This window comes from Lampris incognitus, chromosome 1 (assembly GCF_029633865.1).
Source record: "Lampris incognitus isolate fLamInc1 chromosome 1, fLamInc1.hap2, whole genome shotgun sequence".
NCBI lineage: Eukaryota > Metazoa > Chordata > Actinopteri > Lampriformes > Lampridae > Lampris > Lampris incognitus.
The window spans coordinates 104640745-104660947 of record NC_079211.1 but is presented as its reverse complement, the minus strand read 5'-3'; the positions used below and the strand labels follow the sequence as shown (position 1 = coordinate 104660947).

Below are 20203 nucleotides of genomic sequence, written 5' to 3'. Positions count from 1 at the left end.
CATATCATGGCTTGGTCTGGGTGCTGCCCTGTAGAGGCTGCTCCCTCTAGCACCTTTTTCAAGCACACTCCACAACCATCTGCCTTCAGGGTTCCACCCTCTGTCCCATACATTGAGGAACTTCAAAGGTGCTGGCCAGACCCCAAAGTCCTCCACCTACTGAGTGACTACAGAGCTTTGACTGTTACGAAGGATGCCACCCAATATGGGTTAGACCAAATGCCTGCCATTGATACCTCCATTGCTTCTCTGATAGTATCTCCAGATGAAGTCCTTACACCAGATGCCTGTTGTCCACCCCTGCAGTGCAGAATCACTGATGACCTCCTTACCAAGAGCTATGATATACCAGCTCGTATAGGACATCCTGGAAACTCTCTTTCTCACCCTATTCTATTGCATACTCTCCAGACTGCTGGAGTTGATGCCTCCACACAGAGCCTGAGTGATGCTTCACTACAGGCATTTGCTTTCATGACCAGAAAGCTTGGTAGCGTGATGTCCACTCTGACCTTGGCCTGGCTCCAAGTGTGGCTTGCCCAGTCTCCCTTGGCAGAGGGCCGCAGGAAAACACTTCGCACGCTGCCTGTCAATTCAGGCCAGATGTTTGGACATGCAGTCCAACAGGCCTTGGAGCATAGTGCACAAGAGACCAAAGTCAGGCAACAGTTTGCTGACTTATGCCAGGCAACTTTGACTATACCAAGACACACCAGCACTCTTTGCCCTGCACCCAATACTCAGTCTCTTAAAAGCCAGTCGCCTCTCTTTTCAGCAGGGCCACCTCCAATGGGTCCCTCAACAGCTTGCCTTTCGGACACCAAAGGATAGCGCACCCAAACATGAGGCTCCTATCAACTGGCTGCCCAAAGGTCATCGGAGGCGAACATGACTCCCTGAGTCCAGGCACCAGCTGTTTCTCCGTGCAACATCTAAGCCATTAGGAGGCCTGGTTTTGGACCCTTGAGTGTTATCAACTCTTTCCAGGGGATACAGCATCAAGTTCAAGTGTCGGCCCCCAAAATTTGCCAGGTTCAGAATGCTTGTTGTCAATGGCCCTCTGAGGTCTTTTGCTCTCAGGCAGGAAATTTCAGTGCTTCTAAGGAAAGGCACCATTGAATATGTAAAATGTTTGTTTCAATTGAGAGGGTTCTACTCAACATATTTTCTTGTTCCAAGCAAGGATGGTGGCTTTTGCCCAATCCTTGATCTCAGGCAGTTGAAGAAGAAAAGAAAGCCACTTTATTTCATCATTGTACATTGGACATTGGTGTCAGAAGTGGGATGGTGAGACCGTGAGGCCATCGGAAGCGCGTGCGCCCAGAGGCATGAATCGAGCGCGGATGAAACAGCTCGTCAAGGGTGCACTCACTCAGGACATGGTTGCACTGCACGTAAGGCTGAGCCACACCCTGGAGAATACCCCTTCCTTCTCTCAGCTGATGCGTGATGTAAGAGAGGAAGAAAATTTGGATCAGCACCAGAGAAGACGTGAAAACTGCTGCTACCATCACTGCCACTACTGTACTGTAAGCCTCAGTCACGTCTGAGTTGAACAGCCTAGAAAATTAAGTGAAGGAATTGTCTTCGCAGGTGGCAAGACTGTTGAGTGTTGCTCCAGTGACTCCTACCCCTGAACGTTCAACAGCGAGGACAGGGTTCGTAAAGCAAGCGTCAGAAGCCACTACTCAGGATGCGTCTTCCAGAGTGAGAATGTCCAGACCTCTGCCGCCAGGAATCTTTTGCTACAATTGTGGGCAAGACAGACATACCAGCAGGGGGAGGTACCGGAACATGGCAGGGGAGTTTGCTGAGTTATCGCTTCGTTGGTAGAAACTGAGTTTAGTGTCGAAGCGGGTAATATTTTGTGGACTGAAATACTTCTAAGGATTTGCACAAGTATTGTATTGTAACAGCTTCAAGTCCTGTGCATCTCGACATTTCGCAACTCATTCTTCCTCAGTTTGCCGTGGAAGTTGGCTAGCCAACAGCCAGTTAGCTTAATGTTAGCTATTTTGCTTACCGTGTTATTTTTCTTAGCTAGCTTTCTGAAAGTGTATAGTCTAACTATCAAGTGTGGATGTTTTGCCAGAACTGTCATGGGGACAGTCATCTATAAACACCAGCCGTAGTTTCTGCATGGAAACTGGAGACTAGAGGATTTCACTGAAGCTAATTAGCTAGTTAGTGCCGGACCTTCATGATCAGCATGGACCTTGTGGCATTCATCAACGCTACCCTGTTGCATCATCTACCCACCCACAGACCACTCGTGAATCGTTTGTGTGGTCGTGTGAGTAAGAGGAGACTATTCAAACACTGACTATCACCGTGTTCCTATTGGGAGTTTGTTCCATTGTTGTTGTTGTTGGTTTTTTTTGTTTTTTTTTTGTGCACCAACATATGGGCCCTATCGTTTAAAAATCCAAGCGCTTGGTAATATAGCTCACAATTGCTCTGAGTTGAACTGTTTATTTGGAGACTTTTATTCAGGACTTTGTCTGATATTACAAATTCATTACTAGGTCAAGGTTAATTATTAAGGCGTTCACTTCATATATTTGGTAGCTTTTCAGTTCTGTATTCTAGTATTTGGTTTGCAATTCCAGAGGGTTATTCTTTTTGACAGTATGTTGATGTGATAACATAAGAGGGATTTGGTTCTTGGATAAGTAATACTGTTCCGATACATAGAGAGAAGGAAAGACATAAGAACAACAATAGCTTACCGGAGAATAAATGTTATTTTTTAATTATTCGTTGTCCTGAACGTTCTATTATTCTGATGTTTATAATTTACATTCAGCCAACTCAACACCAACCACTGAGAACTCAGGATCCCGTTTAAGGAAAATTGAAATAGTAGCCATAGCTGTCAACAAGGGGTCACTCCTGTCTGTGTCCCTGACCAAGGCAATGGAAAGAAGAACTGGAGTTGGTCCCCGGGCGCTGCACCTGCCCACTGCTCCTATACAATAGGATGGGCTAAATTCAGAGAACAATTTTCATTGCAACTGTACAATGACAAAATAAATTGGATTCTTTCTTCTTCTGCATTGCTTGCAGGAAAAGTTAACTGGTTATAACCACTGGTTTGTGGATGAACAAGACTAGGTTATGTTACAATAAAGCCGGTGACTGTGGTAATGTAAATACAATGTGGTCTTTTGTTCTGTGTGCTTTATTCTGCAGAAGAGGGGTATCTCTTTTGTGCATGTAGAATCCACTGCAAGGGAGAACAACTCCACCGCCAGAGAGAAAATTTCAATTCTGCCATGGTTTTAAGGACGAACTTGCGTCATCACTTAAGAGTACTGCTGTAACCAATACAGTTACAGTGAAAGGTGAGAAGATGGGTGGAGAATATCTGTGAGGTTGAGCAGGGAATTATGGGTATTGTAGGCTACAGACAGGGCAGCCCCTACAGGAATTTAATGAAATGGATTTCCATAGCCAAGCAGCAGCACATAAGCCTAAGTTCACCATGCACAATGCCAAGTGTTGGCTGGAGTGATGTAAAACACACCACACTGCCATTGGACTCTGGAGCAGTGGAAACACAGTCTCTGGAGTGATAAATACCACTTCACTATCTGGCAGTCTGATGAACCAATCTGCCTGGCTAGTTCCTGCCCGAGTGCATACTGCCAACCTTAAAGTTTGGTTGAGGAGGATTAATGGTCTGGGGCTGTTTTTCATGGTTTAGGCACCTTACTGCCAGTGAAGGGAAATATTAAAGACACATCATACAATGATCAAAGAAGGTTGAATCAGTTCATCTGGATACAACATTTATTGACAGTTATGTTTGATCACTCAACTAAGTGACATCTTAAGTCACAGACTGAAGATGTCACAGACTGAAGATGCCACTTAGTTGAGTGATGAAACGTATCTGTCAATAAACATTGTATCTAGATGAACTGATTCAACCTTCTTTGATTTTCTTACCTGGATTATTGAGCATGTATCAAGACATCATACTATAACATTCTAGAGAAGTCTGTACTTTCAAATTTGTGGCAACAGTTTGGGGAAGTCACATTCCTGTTTCAGCATATGCTCTGCACACAAAGCGAGGTTCATAAAGACATGGTTTGTCGAGTTTGCTGTGAAAGAACTTGACTGAGTCCTGACCCTCAACCCCATAAAACATAGTTGGGATGAACTGAAACACCGACTGTGAACCAGGCCTTGTCCCCAACGCCAGTGCCTGACCTCACTGATGCTCTTGTGGCTGAACGGGCGTGAATCCACCGCCATTTCCCAAAATCTAGTGGAAAGCCTCCCCAAAAGAGTGGAGGCTGACAAGAGGCGACCTACTCCACGTTAATGCCCATGGTTTTGGAATGAGATGTTCAACAAGCACATACGTGTGTACTGTTGAGTGAGTGTGTGTGTGTGTGTGTGTGTGTGTGTGTGTGTGTGTGTGTGTGTGTGTGTGCTCATTTATCTATACACAAATCCAACCTTAAACTTCAAAATTAACACTAAATTTGGGAAAAATCTGGGAAAAATAATAGCAGGAATAATGGGAAAAGCTTTTTTCCCCATTCAATTGTCCAAACCTAATCACAGATCAGATCAGTCAGCCTACTTGCTGAGCATGGCTTAACTGAAAGCCTATATCCTTCATCTTGCTAAGTTAGCCAGCAACTTACTAGGAGGCAGACACTTTAATTGCCATTGAGGAATCTGTCTGGATAAAAATACAATGAACAGGGGAAATCATAACACCTACAGCAATGTCCATTATGCAATTATCCTGCCTCTGTTGTGCTGTGATAGTAGAGACAACGTTTTTATATTGCACAGAATGTCACACAAAATTCAAGGGTCTCTCATCTAACTTTTTACCAGACCAGCTCTTATAACCTCTGGTACTGAAAAGAAAGCAAAGTATGACTTTTAAAAACAATTTCTTTTGAGAATGAGAGCAAAGCGCAGGGATTGTTCAACCACCAAAGACGGAATGCAATGGCTAGATTTGGTACCAGATGGCTTTCATTGTAAACCTTCCACATGTTTTGGCACAAAACTGATTTCGTTAAGGACTGAGTTTTCTCATTGTCTTTAAGTTTGGTATCCACATCAGTTGGGCCTCCTTGCAGTTAATGTGCAATACAAATAATCTCAAAAGTTAATCTCAATGATGGGTTACTAATATATAAAACAATTAATAAATTTAGGAAATGACTCTTTCTAAACTGCTGTGCTGTTTTAGTGACGAATAACCACTGTGTATTTAATTTACTATACAGTGATGAGTGGTCTAAAGCCAAATGACTTTTGGCCCTCACTCAAAAGTCTGTCTGGGAGTTCTCGTCTTGACGTGGTTTATAAATTCCTATTATAAGCCAATCATTTCTCGAGGCTGGGGGAGCAGGGTGAGAAACGATCACCAGCCACAAGCCAAATGCTGGCGTTATATATTCGGCTGTTGCAGCTAAATTTGTCTACCCCACCAGCCAGTCTGGCAGGTAATCAATCACATTCAAGAGTCTACTTCATCCAAAACTTATATGGGCTTGTATAGTGGACGGTGGCGGGGGAATTTTGCAATGAATTAATAAATTCGGCCAGAAACACAGTCGGTTTTCTGTCCTGTGTGGATTTATGTTCACTTAAAGGAAACATTGACAAGAATGACCATAATGAGAAGAACGAAACAATAAGCATGTTTTAGTAATTAAATAATCCTGCAAAACTTCACTTGGAGAAATCTCATTGTGGCCCATCATGGAAATGATCTCCAGGGCACTGGCTACAGCCTATCACTTAACAACACACCAAGTCGGGATGGATCTTTTTCTTTCTTTTTTTTTTTTGGAAAAGAGGCTAAGCCTATTTTTAAAATGGAGTGCAACTCCTTCAGACAACTCACACCCATCATGGGGGGATTGGGTTTCCCCTTGCGCTTGAGAGACTCCAGGACATTTCTTGCCTTTCTTGGCTTCCTTCGCCTGAACTGTGCTATATACGGCAGGTAAAGGGGGGGCTCAAGAGTGAGATTTAAATTTAGCTCTTGGGTCGTTGATCTCGGCCCATCGTTCCAATTTGCTGGGACAATGCTGTAATTGGGGGCAAGTTTGGGTTGACAAAGGGGGGTGGGGGGGGTCACGTGTGTTGGTGTTCAGAAGAGAGAAGTAGTAACTGTAGATTCCTACTTAGGCTTTAATGAAGGAGAGACTGATGCCTGCACATAGAATGTGGAAATCTACAGGGTCCTGTCTGGCAGTAGAACCTGTACATCATGACTGAAAAAGGCAAGAGAGATTAACTGTAGCCTGAAAAGCCCTATAGCCAGCCAGACAGAGAAAAAAAAAATCAGGAAGAGCTAGATGGGTTTACTGGAACTGAGCACTCTTCTAAGCCTGGCATCATTTTCACAGACTTCCAGTAAACCAGCGGTACGTGTTAACCTCAGCTATCAAACACTAACTAAATACTGGTCAGTTTTAGTGGTGACAACTCAGTTTGATATGATGGATAAAAAAAGAAGCTAGTGCCCTGTCATGCTACTAACAAACTAGACAATCTTCCCTTTGTGTCCTGCCTTGCTTTGCCTCTGCTGGTACTTCTAGTCATATGATGTCTGGTTCCACTGCCAAGAATAAAAGGATGTAAGTGTGACTTACACTCTCAGTTTTTCTGTGATGTATGATGTATAGTACATCTTCTTTGAGGGCAGGAAACAGACCACCTTACCAGTCTGTCCAGCCACTAATCTACATAATACAGGGGGAGATAACATTTTTAGTATAATATCAAAGTCGATAAAATGAAAATGATATCTTTATCTTTACCCAATTTCTCATCAGGGATGAATAAAGTATTTCTGATTCTGATTTAGGATCTTTACGTAATGGAAAGACAAAATGGTTTGAATGGATTAAAAATGAGTTGACACAACACAACTGGTTGGACACTAGGTCTGTTCCCAACTTAGAACCTCCTTAGTTGACTGGTGTGTGTATTAATATCAGATTAACTGGCTGAGCAGAGCCAAACTGGTGTGGATAATGGACAGCAGGGATGGGCTGGTGGCTGCTGAATAAGGCATGAAAAAAAAACAAAAAACAATAGCTCTGGTACAACATGTTTTCATACAAATATTGTCTTTCAGCCTGAATGTATAAATGCCACCAAGCCTAGGCCACTCATCTGAAAGGAACACAACTAATATCTCTAAAATTCAGATTAGAGATAATAGTTCCAATCACTCTGTCCTGCTTTCTAGGGATGCACCGATAGCACTTTTTTTCAGACCAAGTTCAAGTACTTACATTTGGGTGCTTGCCGATAGAGTACCGATATATGAGTACTTAATAATACCACTACAGTTCTAAACAGTGGCTTTGAAAACATGTTTTATTTTCATCAGATGTTCCTCACTTTCTGACTGTAACAAATTAAGTATACAACATGATGCTGCTGCTGACATTTTAACATTCAACTTTGTGTTTTCCTGAACAAAAATGGCACTGCCACACATTTCACTTAAGTGTAACCTGTAACACATTCAGTGGATTTCAGTACCATCATCATCAGCGGTCACTCGGGGTCGAGTATGACTGTAATCCCTCTAGGTCCTTGTCAGTATCCTTGCGGGAGGACGCCTGCACATTACAGCTTTTTACGCGGAGAGGCTGATGCGCCTGCAGCCACCACACGGTCCTTTTTAGGGGGTGGCCAGAGTCCAGTAGCATGGAGAACCATGGCAACCGGGGACCACTCTCTGTTGCAGCCTTCATCCGCCTTCACTGGCATGGTCTTTCACCAGTTCCACCGTTGAGGTCTTTGTTGGATTGCGCTTCGTCTGGAACCTCCACCTTGACCTATCCACCTTGGGTGACCCTACCAGGAGTCAAGCTCCGGACGGCATAGCTCTTGGGATCATTAGTACACGCAAGCTTCTCCACCATGACAAGGTGGCGATCCAGGAGAAGATTTCAGTACCACAGATTTCCTCTGTAGCAGAACATCTGAAATGATATGCTATATCATGTTAGCGCTGTCTGTGAGGACTAAGGCTTTATCAGAAAAGTGAGAGGCAGGTTTTTTTTTTTGAGGAAAAGAAGCGTCTCTGCCTTATCAGCTGTCAGCCTGTTTCTGTTTTCATCTATGATATGTGACAGCGAGCTAAACAGCCTTTAACTTTCCACACTACTGCATGGTACCAAGAGGTATCTGCATGACATTTGGCCCAGAGTGGGAAACCACACTTTGTTAACCCCCCAGTAGTGCAGTGGTTTGTCTTCCCAAGAAGTTGTGGTCTTGCCAAGGTATGTCTCTAACTGAATGGCAGCAGCCACTGGTGCACTGCTCAGTGATGTTGATGTTTGCTCATCTGCTATCTCATCAAACACACTGTCCAGACTGCTGCTGGCCTAGGCCTTGCATAGCTTTCTGGCAGGTGGTTCCCCCAGACCCCCCTGCTTGTCTGCCTCTCCTCCAGAAAAATTCTGCATCATCACTGTCTCTTTGGACTCTGTGGCAGTGTTGATGTTTGAGAGAAAAATTATCTTTCTAACTCAAACAGAGAAAATAATATTTTAGCTGGTAACAGGAAAGCTAGCCTGAAATTGTTAGAATGAATGTCAGTATATTGCCTTCAAATGACTTAATAAAGTAAATTGATTATGTAAAAGTTAAATAGTAAAAAGTTTTTGGTTGTTCATAATGACAAAGTTTTCTTTTCATCCTTCCCTTTCCCACATGCTCAGCAGTCACAGACAGAGACAGACAGACAGACAGACACACACACACACACACACTTTACCTCAGATCAAGTACAGAGTGGAGTTTTTTCTGTGTCAGTGAACCGTCTCTTGACAGCTGCAGCTAAGGTTCCAATCATTGTTTTGATGCCATGGTCCTCGTCAGTTCCTTTGGTCAAAAGTCTCTGAAGCACGGTCACAGCTGAGATCACATCTGATGCCAAAGCATCAGAGGAGCTCACTTTTCGGGTTAACTCCTCAAACAGAACAAGAACAGATAGAGTCTTTACTAGAAGTGTCCACTGGTGAGTGGTGAGATTGTTGGGGAGCTCATATTTGGACCCAAATATTCCAAGAGCCCGCTTCTGCTCGATGACAAACTGTAGCATGGAGTACGTGCTGTTCCAGCAGGTCTGCACATCTTGCTGGAGTCTTCTTATATGCATGTTATATGCATGTTGAGCTGCATCTGAATGTCTTCCAGGCACGAGTAGGCTAAGGCGAAATGTTGAAAATGTCCAACTATTTTATGTTCGACTGCCACTGCATCAACTACACTTCTCTGAGCCAAAACACCGTATTTAGCAGCCAGCTGGAGGGTGTTTTGGCTAGGGAGTCCAGTATCACTCATGAACTTGATTATGTTTTTGGCGTTTTCCCGGAGCACAACACAAATAATCTTTTCAGAATGCCCCATGTCTGAAGCACATCATCAAACACACCTGCTATGGCTTGGCCAGTGTGCGAACCCCGAAATTGCTTTTCTTGTAGAATTACTCTCTGGGGAGTAAAATCCTCATCAATCCATTGTGCAGTTAAACTGATGAGAAACATTGGGCTGACACTGCTAGTCCAAATGTCAGTGGTGAAGCTGAAGGCTGAAAATGTACTGCAACAGGCTGTTGATGTGCTTTTTTACAAAGTCATGCAGCTTTGGTAGTACTGTTTCTGTGATGTGGTTAAGGCTGGGAATTTAATACTTCAACTGCAATACACTGAAAAGATGATGAAATCCATATTATCTACAACTGACAACGGCCTGGTCATCAAGCACAATGCACTGGGTAAGAGCTTCTGTTATTTTTATTGCACATGGGTTGTCTCCGGACATTTTCTCTCACTTCTCCGGTATTTGCTGCAAAGTTGGTTGTTGCTGTTTGCCGCTGCTAGTATTAGCAAACTCCTTGAACTCGGCATTGTGTTGGATCGTTAGATGTTTTATCAAATTGCTTGTGTTAAAAGAGCTATTTTTGACCTCTCCTCTTGACATTTTTTTAGTTTGCAGTCTGCTCTACTTTTGTCATCATCACTTATCCTACAAGTTCAGGCAACTGGACGAATATATCGGCAATTGGCAATTGGCTGAGTCCAATCGATGGGTTTTTTCTATTTGTGCGATTATTTTTTGCGTGATTTTTGTCCTTTTATTTTGCTAATTTAATGGTGTGCCTCCTCGAGTATTCAACTCACTAAATAATTAACCTGTAAAGTGCAATTCAAAGCATGCACGAATAGGAACTGGTAGTTGGAGCTGGGCTGTATGCACGTTGTTGTTGCACTGATTTCCAACATTTCACACAACAGGGCAGTGACTAAATGACAATTAAGCCATCTTTAGTGGTTGTTGTCGGCTTGGAAAAACTTCAATTCATAAATCATATTTGAGAACTAGACCAAAAACTATGTAAAGTTGTGCACCCTGACCATTTAATAGCATAGTTAGGTTATCCCCACCTGTTTGTTCATGTGGAGGCTGCAAGTGGAAACGTTTGTCTCTGACGCCATCGGACTTTTTTTTGTTTTCTAAATCATGTCGGACAGCTGTTGAGCCTGTCTTTACAGCTTATTGTTTAGCAAAGATCTCCAGGTGATTTATTTTGTGTATTTGAAGAAGAATAGCTTATAAGCTGTAATGTTTCAGTAAAATTAGGTTTTCACATTGATGGACATTAATTAATCTTTTGCCAGCGCTACTCATTTGCAAAGACAGCAAATCATTTCATTTAGGTCCTTCGGCTCACCGGTTGCATCCAGTTTAAAATCAAAATAATCTCGAATAGGGGATTTTGTATTTTTTTTCACAATGAGCTCTTCCTTGATTGCATTTACGGAAAATGGTCGGTGCGCCCGCAGGGGGCGATATATTGGCAATCGGCGATTGTTGGGCTGACTGTGGCTGACAGGAACATTTTGACATATCGCCCAACCCTATTATCCTAAAATATCTCCCAACTGCTGACATTGCTCCTCCTCCACCTACGTGCTCAACTGACGAAAGGTTAACGTCACATCGTAAAGTGGTATCTGGTGTGGTTGTATCGGAGTAGTTTTACGATTATGGTTATGAGTACATGAGGACAGTATCAGACCACAAAATTATATTTGTATGCATATCGGTGCATCCCTGCTGCTTTCCAAATACTTAGTAAACCACCCACCTCTGCAACAGATTGTGGTTGAGTTCAGAAAATAAATTAAATAAAATGAGTGGCCTGATATTTCTTTCCTTTGATTTTCAGCATGTCTTGAGAAACACCGTTAGTGTAGTGTTAATAATATAAAGCGAAGGTTGGATGATGTGGGGATAGTGAATCTGGAAGTGCGGTGGATTAGCAAGGAGGAAGTGAGGGCAGCTATGAAGAAGATGAAGAGTGGAAAAGCAGTTGGTCCAGGTGACATACCTGTGGAGGCATGGAGATGCTTAGGAGAGATGGCAGTGGAGTTTTTAAGAAGATTGTTTAACACAATCTTGGTAAGTGAGAGGATGCCTGAGGAGTGGAGAAGAAGCATATTTGTACTGATTTTCAAGAATAAGGGTGATGTGCAGAGCTGTAGTAACTGCAGAGATGTAAAGTTGATCAGCCACAGCATGAAGATATGGGAAAGAGTAGTGGACGCTAGGTTAAGAGGAGAGGTGATGATTAGCGAGCAGCAGTACGGTTTCATGTAAGTATAGAGAGGGTCAGAAGGAGTTACATTGCGTCTTTGTGGATTTAGAGAAAGCATATCACAGGGTGCCGAGAGAGGTGGTGTGGTATTGTATGAGGAATTCGGGGGCGGCAGAGAAGTATGTAAGAGTGGTGCTGGATATGTATGAGGGCAGTGCGACAGTGGTGAGATGTCCGGCAGGAATGATGAATTGGTTCAAGGTGGTGGGATTACATCAAGGATTGGCTCTGAGCCCTTTTTTGTTTGCAATGGTGATGGACAGGTTGAAGGACGAGATAAGGCAGGAATCTCCATGGACTATAATGTTCGCTGACGATATTGTGATCTGTAGCGAGAATAGGGTGCAAGTTGAGAAGAGCCTGGAAATGTGGAGGTATGCACTGGAGAGAAGAGAAATGAAAGTAGGAGCAAGACAGAATACATATGTGGGAACAGGACAGAGGAATGGTGAAGATGCAAGGAGTATAGACAATGAAGGTGGATGAGTTTAAATACTTGGGGTCAACGTTTCAAAGTAACGGGGAGTGCAGAAGAGCAGTGAAGAAGAGAGTGCAGACAGGGTGGATTGGGTGGAGAAGAATGTCAGGAGTGATTTGCAACAGAAGGGTGCCAGTGGGAAGGCCTACAAGATGGTAGTAAGACCAGCTATATGTTGTATGGTTTGGAGACGGTGGCACTAACGAAAAGACAGGAGGCAGAGATTGAGGTGGCAGAGTTGAAGATGCTAAGATTTTCATTGGGAGTGACGAAGAAGGACAGGATTAGGAATGAGTATATAAGAGGGACAGCTCAGCTTGGACGGTTTGGAGACAAAGCAAGAGAGGCAAGATTGAGATGGTTTGGAAATGTGCAGAGGAGAGATGCTGGGTATATTGGGAGAAGGATGCTGAAGATGGAGCTGCCAGGCAAGAGGAAAAGAGGAAGGCCAAAGAGGAGGTTTATGGATATGGTGAGGAAGGACATGCAGGTGGCTGGCGTGGCAAAGGAAGATGTAGAAGACAGGAAGAGATTGAAATGGATGATCCACTGTGGCAACCACTAATGAGAACAGCCGAAATTAGTAGTAGTAGATTCCTGGCTTCCCCCTGATTATGCTACCATGATCAAATGCACAGGGGTAGACCTGGTAGTCTACATACATCATAGACATGCTTGTCCACCTGTACCTGTACAGAACTCCTCTGAACTCTAGATGATGCTGGTGCCTGCAATCAGAGCCAGCCCATGGCTTTCTGCCATGCTAGGAGAAACACAATTGGACCACTTCTCCAAGTTGGCAACATCACAACCAACAGGTAACACATATAATCTGTACGCAATCCAATATCTGCCCATACACACACACCCAGTTAATATTGTAGCGCTGTAGGCTACTTACACTTTCAACATTTGTTATGTAGGTTATAAGCAGAGGTGGAAAACCCGGCTTCAGAAAGTAGAAGTACTAACTATGTATATGCTCCACCCAAGGACTACACCAGCTGATTTCACTAATTAGTTCTCTTACCTGGCTGAAGTGTTGTGCTAATTAGAATCAGCTGGTTTAGTGCATGGGTGGAGCAAATACATGGTTAGTACTTCTACTTTCTGAAGCGGAGTTTTCCACCTCTGGCTATAAGACACATGGATACGCCAGTGTGAGCCCTGCAGATTTCTGAGGTTTTAATAATGGTTCATTCATAAATAAGACACCGCTCATGTGTCTCTCTTTCTTCCTTTCTTTCAATTTTCAGATCTCAAAACCAAATGCATGCAAATATCTTGGTAATACACCGCAGCGGCCTTCCCATCACATGCGTCCATTAACACGCACACACACAAAAACACACACATTCACGCACACGCAGATACAGGAAAAAAAATTTTGCGCACATTAGTGGCCCAAATCAGTGAATTTTAAGAGGGAGCATTTTTGTTTCTCTGGTGCTTGCTCTTCTCTTTCAGAAGCATTGAATGTTTACTCAAGAAAGCATGCTCATGTTTTATATTTTTATAGCACATAAATCCATGTTCATTTACATGAACATTTTCTCTGGATTATTGCAGTTTTTACATTTTACTGTAGATAAATGGGGAAGGAAATGTAAACAGTCATAATACAGAATCACAATATTTTGTCTATCATATTGTGATTTTGCAAAATTGCAATATGTATTGACTAGAAATGTTTACTGGTTTCAATGTAACTTTGATTAAAAAGTCACGGTTTCCATACCATTGGAATTTTAGACACTATGATATTCACTCAACATTGTGTTCGACATTGCCATGTAAAAAAATTTGTGTGAGTCATGTGCTTGTGTGTGGTGTGCCTTGGCAGGCTAATCCAACAACCCACTCCATTGTTGGTTAAAGAAAGGAGACATGGCGTCCGGGTAGCATGGCAGTCTATTCTGTTGCCTACCAACACAGGGATGACTGGTTCGAATTCCCGTGTTACCTCTGGCTTGGTCAGGTGTCCCTACAGACACAATTGGCCCTGTCTGCGGATGGGAAGCCGGATGTGGGTATGTGTCCTGGTCGTTGCACTAGTGCCTCCTCTGGTCGGTTGGGGTGCCTGTTCAGGGGGGAGGGGGAACTGGGGGAATAGCGTGATCATCCCACACGCTATGTCCCCCTGGTGAAACTCCTCACTGTCAAATGAAAAGAAGCGGCTGGCGACGCCACATGTATCGAAGGAGGCATGTGGTAGTCTGCAGCCCTCCCCGGATCGGCAGAGGGGGTGGAGCAGCAACCGGGACGGCTCGAAAAATAGGGTAATTGGCCAAGTACAATTGGGGAGAAGAAGAGGGGGGAAAAAAATCCAAAAAAAAAGAAAAAAGAAAGGAGACATGCTGTGAAAACAACTGCAGGATATGACATCCCAGTCTTGTATTCACCAAAAACCACCTTAAATCGGCACTGTGGGAGCAGTTTGGATATCTAAAAAATTACCAGGTTGTAGAAGAAGACAGATATCCAATTTGAAAAACATGCTGTGATCAAGTGTCTGCCAAAGGGTAATGGATTACATTTATATAGTGTCCAAAGTGCTTCACAGTGAAGGAGGGAAACTCAGCTCAACTACCACCAATGTGTAGCACCACCTGGGTGATGCATGGCAGCCATTTTTGTGCCAGAACGCTCACCACACCTCAGCTTGAGGTGGAGAGGAAGGAATCATTGACGGAATAACGCTGGAGGATGATTAGGTGGCCAGATGGAGAAAGCCAGGGAATTTTTGCCAGGACACCAGGGGAACCCCTACTCTTTGCGATAAGTGCCATGGACTCTTTAATGACCACAGTGAGTCTGGACCTTGGTTTAACTTTTCATCTAAAGAACGGCATCTCCTGCAGCACACTGTCCCCGTCATTGCACTGGGGCTTTTTTTCTTTCTTTTTTTTTTATTAGGATTAGAGGGGAAGACTTCCCCTACTGGCCCAATAACACCACTACCAGCAACAAGTCAATTTTCACAGGCGGTCTCCCATCCAAGTACTAGCCAAGCCCATACCTGTTTAGCTTCTGTCATTCAGCAGAACGAGAACAAGCAGAGCTGCTGTCATCCAGCAGATCTTTAGGCCCTACGCTAATTTTTACTGAACTCTTCCAGAACACCAAAAATGGTATGGTGACCAACCAGTTTTCAGAATCCTTCACTTTTATTACATAACTAGGCTTGTTTAGACAAGCTCTAGTCATATGCACTTTCTAGTCATGCCAACTTGCACTCCATATCCAGTAGTCCTGAAACCAGGGGAAAGTCATGCAAGTTAAGCGGAACTAAGGCGCAGGCTCTCAATTTTGTGGTTGCTTCTACGCCACTCTGGATAACAGCCGGAAGATAAATCACAAAAATGTGATGCCAATTATTCAATCTACTTCTGCTCATAACACACTAATTTTTTCAACCTCTTTTCTCTCTGTTGTCATGGTGGTCTTGTTTTTTTTGTTTATTTGTTTTGCAGTGATATGTTTTTCTGACCTGATAAAGATGTTTAGTTTTTGTTTTTCCAATCTCCCTGGTCCAGCTTTATTTATCTTCTCTTTTCACATTTTCTCTTATCACTGTGCCTCTGTGTTTCGCCGCTGTGTAAATAAACCGCCTGAACTATGAGCCAATACAGAGAATATAAGACATTCATGCTGCAGAGAAAAGTGCACCAAATATGTGTGAACAGCAAAAAACAGTTGGAATCTGATATTTTAGATTCCAGTTTTGGACCACTTCCATATGTGGTCCTAAATCTGATAAGCCTGATTTTTGGCAATGCAACCTCTGTCTGGACAGTCAAATTAGAACGTATGCAATTTCATGCGATTTTTCATCACTCAATGTCCATCCATGCATCCATTATCTGAACCGCTTATCCTGCTCTCAGGGTCGCAGGGATGCTGGAGCCTATTCCAGCAGTCATTGGGTGGCAGGCGGGGAGACACCCTGGACAGGCCGCCAGGCCATCACAGGGCCGACACACACACATTCATACCTAGGGACAATTTAGTATGGCCGATTCACCTAACTTACATGTCTTTGGACTGTGGGAGGAAAATGGAGCCCCCGCAGGAAACCCACACAGACACGGGGAGAACATGCAAACTCCACACAGAGGACGACCCAGGATGACCGAACAAGGTTGGACTACCCCGGGGCTCGAACCCAGGACCTTCTTGCTGCGAGGCGACCGCGCTAACCACTGCGCCACCGTGCCGCCCATCACTCTGTCACATTGTGGGAAACCCAAGCTCGTTCAGAACCCTTTTATGACTTCTAAAAGGTCATCTCATTGAGTTCAGCTGATTTAGTTGGGCTTTAGAACAGCCCTGCAAAAACCATGGATAATTGGGAGTTTGTTTTGTTTGTTTTTTTTAATCAGACCCATAAAATCATAGGTTTACTTTCTGATTTTTCATACTGTTGATGAATATAGCGTGAATACAACTGTAGAGTGAGTCATCTCAGCAAGTAATCCAGAGGTGAATGATTGGACTCATATGGATTTTCACAGCATTCGATAGCATCTGTCCCTAATGTTTGGATATTTTACAGGAAAACATAAGTACTAAGCAATACCAATTTGAAAAAATTGACTTGACTTGTTGGAGCTACGAGGCCTTGCTAGCTCAGTATTGCACAATACCAGCAAGTCCTGCTGATCTCAAACTACGCCACGCTTGCTGTGATCTTGTGAGTTTGTACTCGCTAATTCAATTTGCCAAGCACATACTCCTCAAGAACACTAGTTCGCATTTGGAGTGCTCGGTATTGAGACACGCCCATAGAATTGACAGAGTTGCTAGCAAGCAACAGAGCCCCAACCACCCCTTCTACAGATTAAAAATTCTTCGATCTACAAAGGTGCACATGGACAACATGTTCTTTAATAAAAACAGTGAAGTTTGCAGGTCTAAACTTTAAATCAAACCATAAAAGCCGACTTCCATGGCCTCCATGTTTGTTTATTTCAGTGTGATGGTGCTGTGTGTGATGTCCACATGTTTTTGCACGAGAGTCAATATAGGAATTTTACCACATACTGGCCACATATATATATATATATATATATATATATATATAAAGTTAAAAAAAGATCAGAATTGTGAAAAAAAAGACGGAATTGAGCACCAAGGCTTGCAGTTTGAACATATTTTAAGGGAGGGAGATGCTAGATATAGTTTAGGGATTGGTTTGGGTTTTTTTTTTAAACTATGTTTGTCAACAGTCTGGCATAATGGTGGTCAATAAAGTGCATGATTTCACCAATCAGTGCAGTACTGAGGCAGTTAGCAGAGTATAATATCATGGTCCCATTCATTCTAACAAGGTAGCTATGAAAGAACCTCAAAATCCATTTGTATGGCCTTCTAGAAAACAGAGCGCTCACAGTATTGTCTCAAGTGCCTTCATATACTCTAATGAAGAAAAAAAAGAGGCAAAAACTGAAAATCTTATTGAAAGTTACATTGGTTAATAAGGTATACTGGCTACATCTGCAGCATGTTTAAATCCCCAGGGGGCTGGCTCAGTTTGCCACAGTTTAGAGACCAAACCCATAAAATATTAGGGAGAATAATGTCTGTCATAATGAATTACAAACTCACAACAACAGCTGATGGACTTTGTATACGCTGGACATGAGGAACAGCGGACTTCCTCAGGTGTTTACATTTGGGTGGTTGTCCTCAGTCCTTGGTAGTTTCTGGAATGTAATCAATATGTTCATTGCAAACCTGATAATTGGCACAATGTAGATTTTTCACAGGAGTGTGGATGTCTACTTGTATCACTAGCAGCCAAAGCTTCAATTATTCAGGGTCCTGAAATGAAAGTCTGAGCAGACTGGAATGGAACTGTGGACTGCTATTTTGTCATTTCATCACCACAATGGTGCACAGCAAATGTGCGGACCATTTTCTATGAGCAGTTAGTAAACAAGAAGCACACTAGATGTCAGTTAGCTAATTCAACCAACTTCCGTCTCAGTCGCCAAATGCTTCCACGTACAGGGCGAAAGTTTACGCCTGATTGAAAGGTACTGTGTCATCAACGAAAAATTGTTCTTATTCAAACATATCATTACTGTCAATTCAGATTAATTCTGAAAACCAACAAATATGCAAAGATCATTATGACCATACTGTAGCTTCTCACATTCTTAAAGGACACGGACATGGTTTTTCAAGGTTCTTTCACAGCTGCCCCCTTAAAATACATCGGATCATGATATTGACATATGCTACTCTGCTAACTTTCTCAGTACTGCATGGATGGGGGAAATTATACTCTATTGACTGCTATAATGTCAGACTATTGACAAATAGGGCCTAACTTCAAAAACACTTAACTTATCCTTTAACACAGAGAGAGAGAGAGAGAGAGAGAGAGAGAGAGAGAGAGAGAGAGAGAGAGAGAGAGAGAGAGAGAGAGAGAGAGAGAGAGAGAGAGAGAAAGAAACAGAGTGACGGAAAGAGATGACTTCACCAGAGGGAAGACGGCATGTTCCTGCAGCTGGGTCAACTCTTGATTAATTCATAGACAAAAGTGGTCTGCATTTCATAACCTAAATTCATTAAGAACTTTCACCAGTTTTCCAGATGACAAGCTTTCAAGAACAGTGTCTAAAAAAATTATTATTTGGCAAACACAGATGTCTGGCAGAGTAGCCTAATTTATCAGCCACAAGTATTATTTACCAGTATTTGGCTGGTGGCTGATCAGGTGATAGGCATGGGCGCACGTTCATGCATACTGGAATGGCATCCAGCGCTTTACCTGTGCCCCCCGTCCATAGGGTTAGTGGTTGTGTCAGGATGGGCATCTGGCGTAAATTTTTGCCAAATCAGTGTGCAGATTGACAAGACCATACTGCATCGGTCAAGGCCTGGGTTAACAACGGCTGCCATCGGTGCTGTGCCCTCACAGGGTACCGATGGAAACTGTAAAATCCGCTGTGGCAACCCCTGAGAACCAGGAAATAAGCTGAAAGAAGATTTGACTAGTGGCTGATGGTTTTCCCTACTGGTGTCACTAAAGGGTCAAACATTCAAATTCATCTGTGTTTGGAAATGACATCTAAGGCCTGCTGCCAACAATCTGTGCATGAGTTTATACAAATCAATGTTCTCATGTGCACAAATGTGTTTTGCTGGATTGCTTTATAGCATAATGTGGTTTAATGGTGCAAGAGTTTGTTAAACAAATAATAGTGCCACTCAAATACGTATTAACCAAAGTATGCCAGCAACTGTTATCACGTCAAGTGCTTCAAACAAAGCTTCAGTGGGATTTACAACACAGGTGATCCACTGGATGAAACAAGGCAAATCATGATTTACTAATCAGCACCAATTCAAATTTGTTGTTTAATTTAACAAAGGAAGGAAACTTACCCTTTAAACCAATACTACAAGATCAGACATCAGTAATGTGGTCAATAGAAGCAATAAAGTCCTCGCTGCGTACTATAATGATGGAGTAATCAGTTTTGTCCTGCTCACAGCTTTTCCCACAGACCAGAATGCATTGCTGCAGGATAGCTTCTGTGTTGTCATCCATAAAATCCTCTGTGCTAATGTTGTAGGACATAATTTCCACCATCAGAAACGTAGTTAAGTCGAAAAAACGAGGACGCATTTTCTTTTAACTGTGTCTTTACAGTAGATATAGAAACCCTGGTAGGCTTTAGTTTTTCTAGCCACCAACTGACATCATGATACATCACTAGGTGGCCAGAAAAAAAACTTTCACTGCAGCTTCAGAGTTGCAGAAACATATCAGGAATAACTATAGGTGTTTTTCATGCACTTACCCTGTCGCAGATAGACAGAGATAAGAAAGAAGAAGGGGGTGTCCGGGTAGCGTGGCGGTTTATTCCGTTGCCTACCAACACGGGGCTCACCGGATCAAATCACCATGTTACCTCGTCTGTACAGACACAATTGGCTGTCTGTGGGTGGGAAGCCGGATGTGGGTATGTGCCTTGGTCACTGCACTAGCGCCTCCTCTGGTCAATCGGGGTGCCTGTTCGGGGGGGAGGGGGAACTGGGGGGAA

General features: G+C 43.1%; 1 protein-coding gene across 1 annotated transcript in view; it reads right to left on the bottom strand.

Moving 5' to 3' along the window:
• The window catches only part of cds1 (CDP-diacylglycerol synthase (phosphatidate cytidylyltransferase) 1), a 60799-nt gene that overhangs the window by 28623 nt on the left and 11973 nt on the right, over positions 1-20203 (bottom strand). The gene's annotated exons all lie outside the window — the stretch shown is intronic.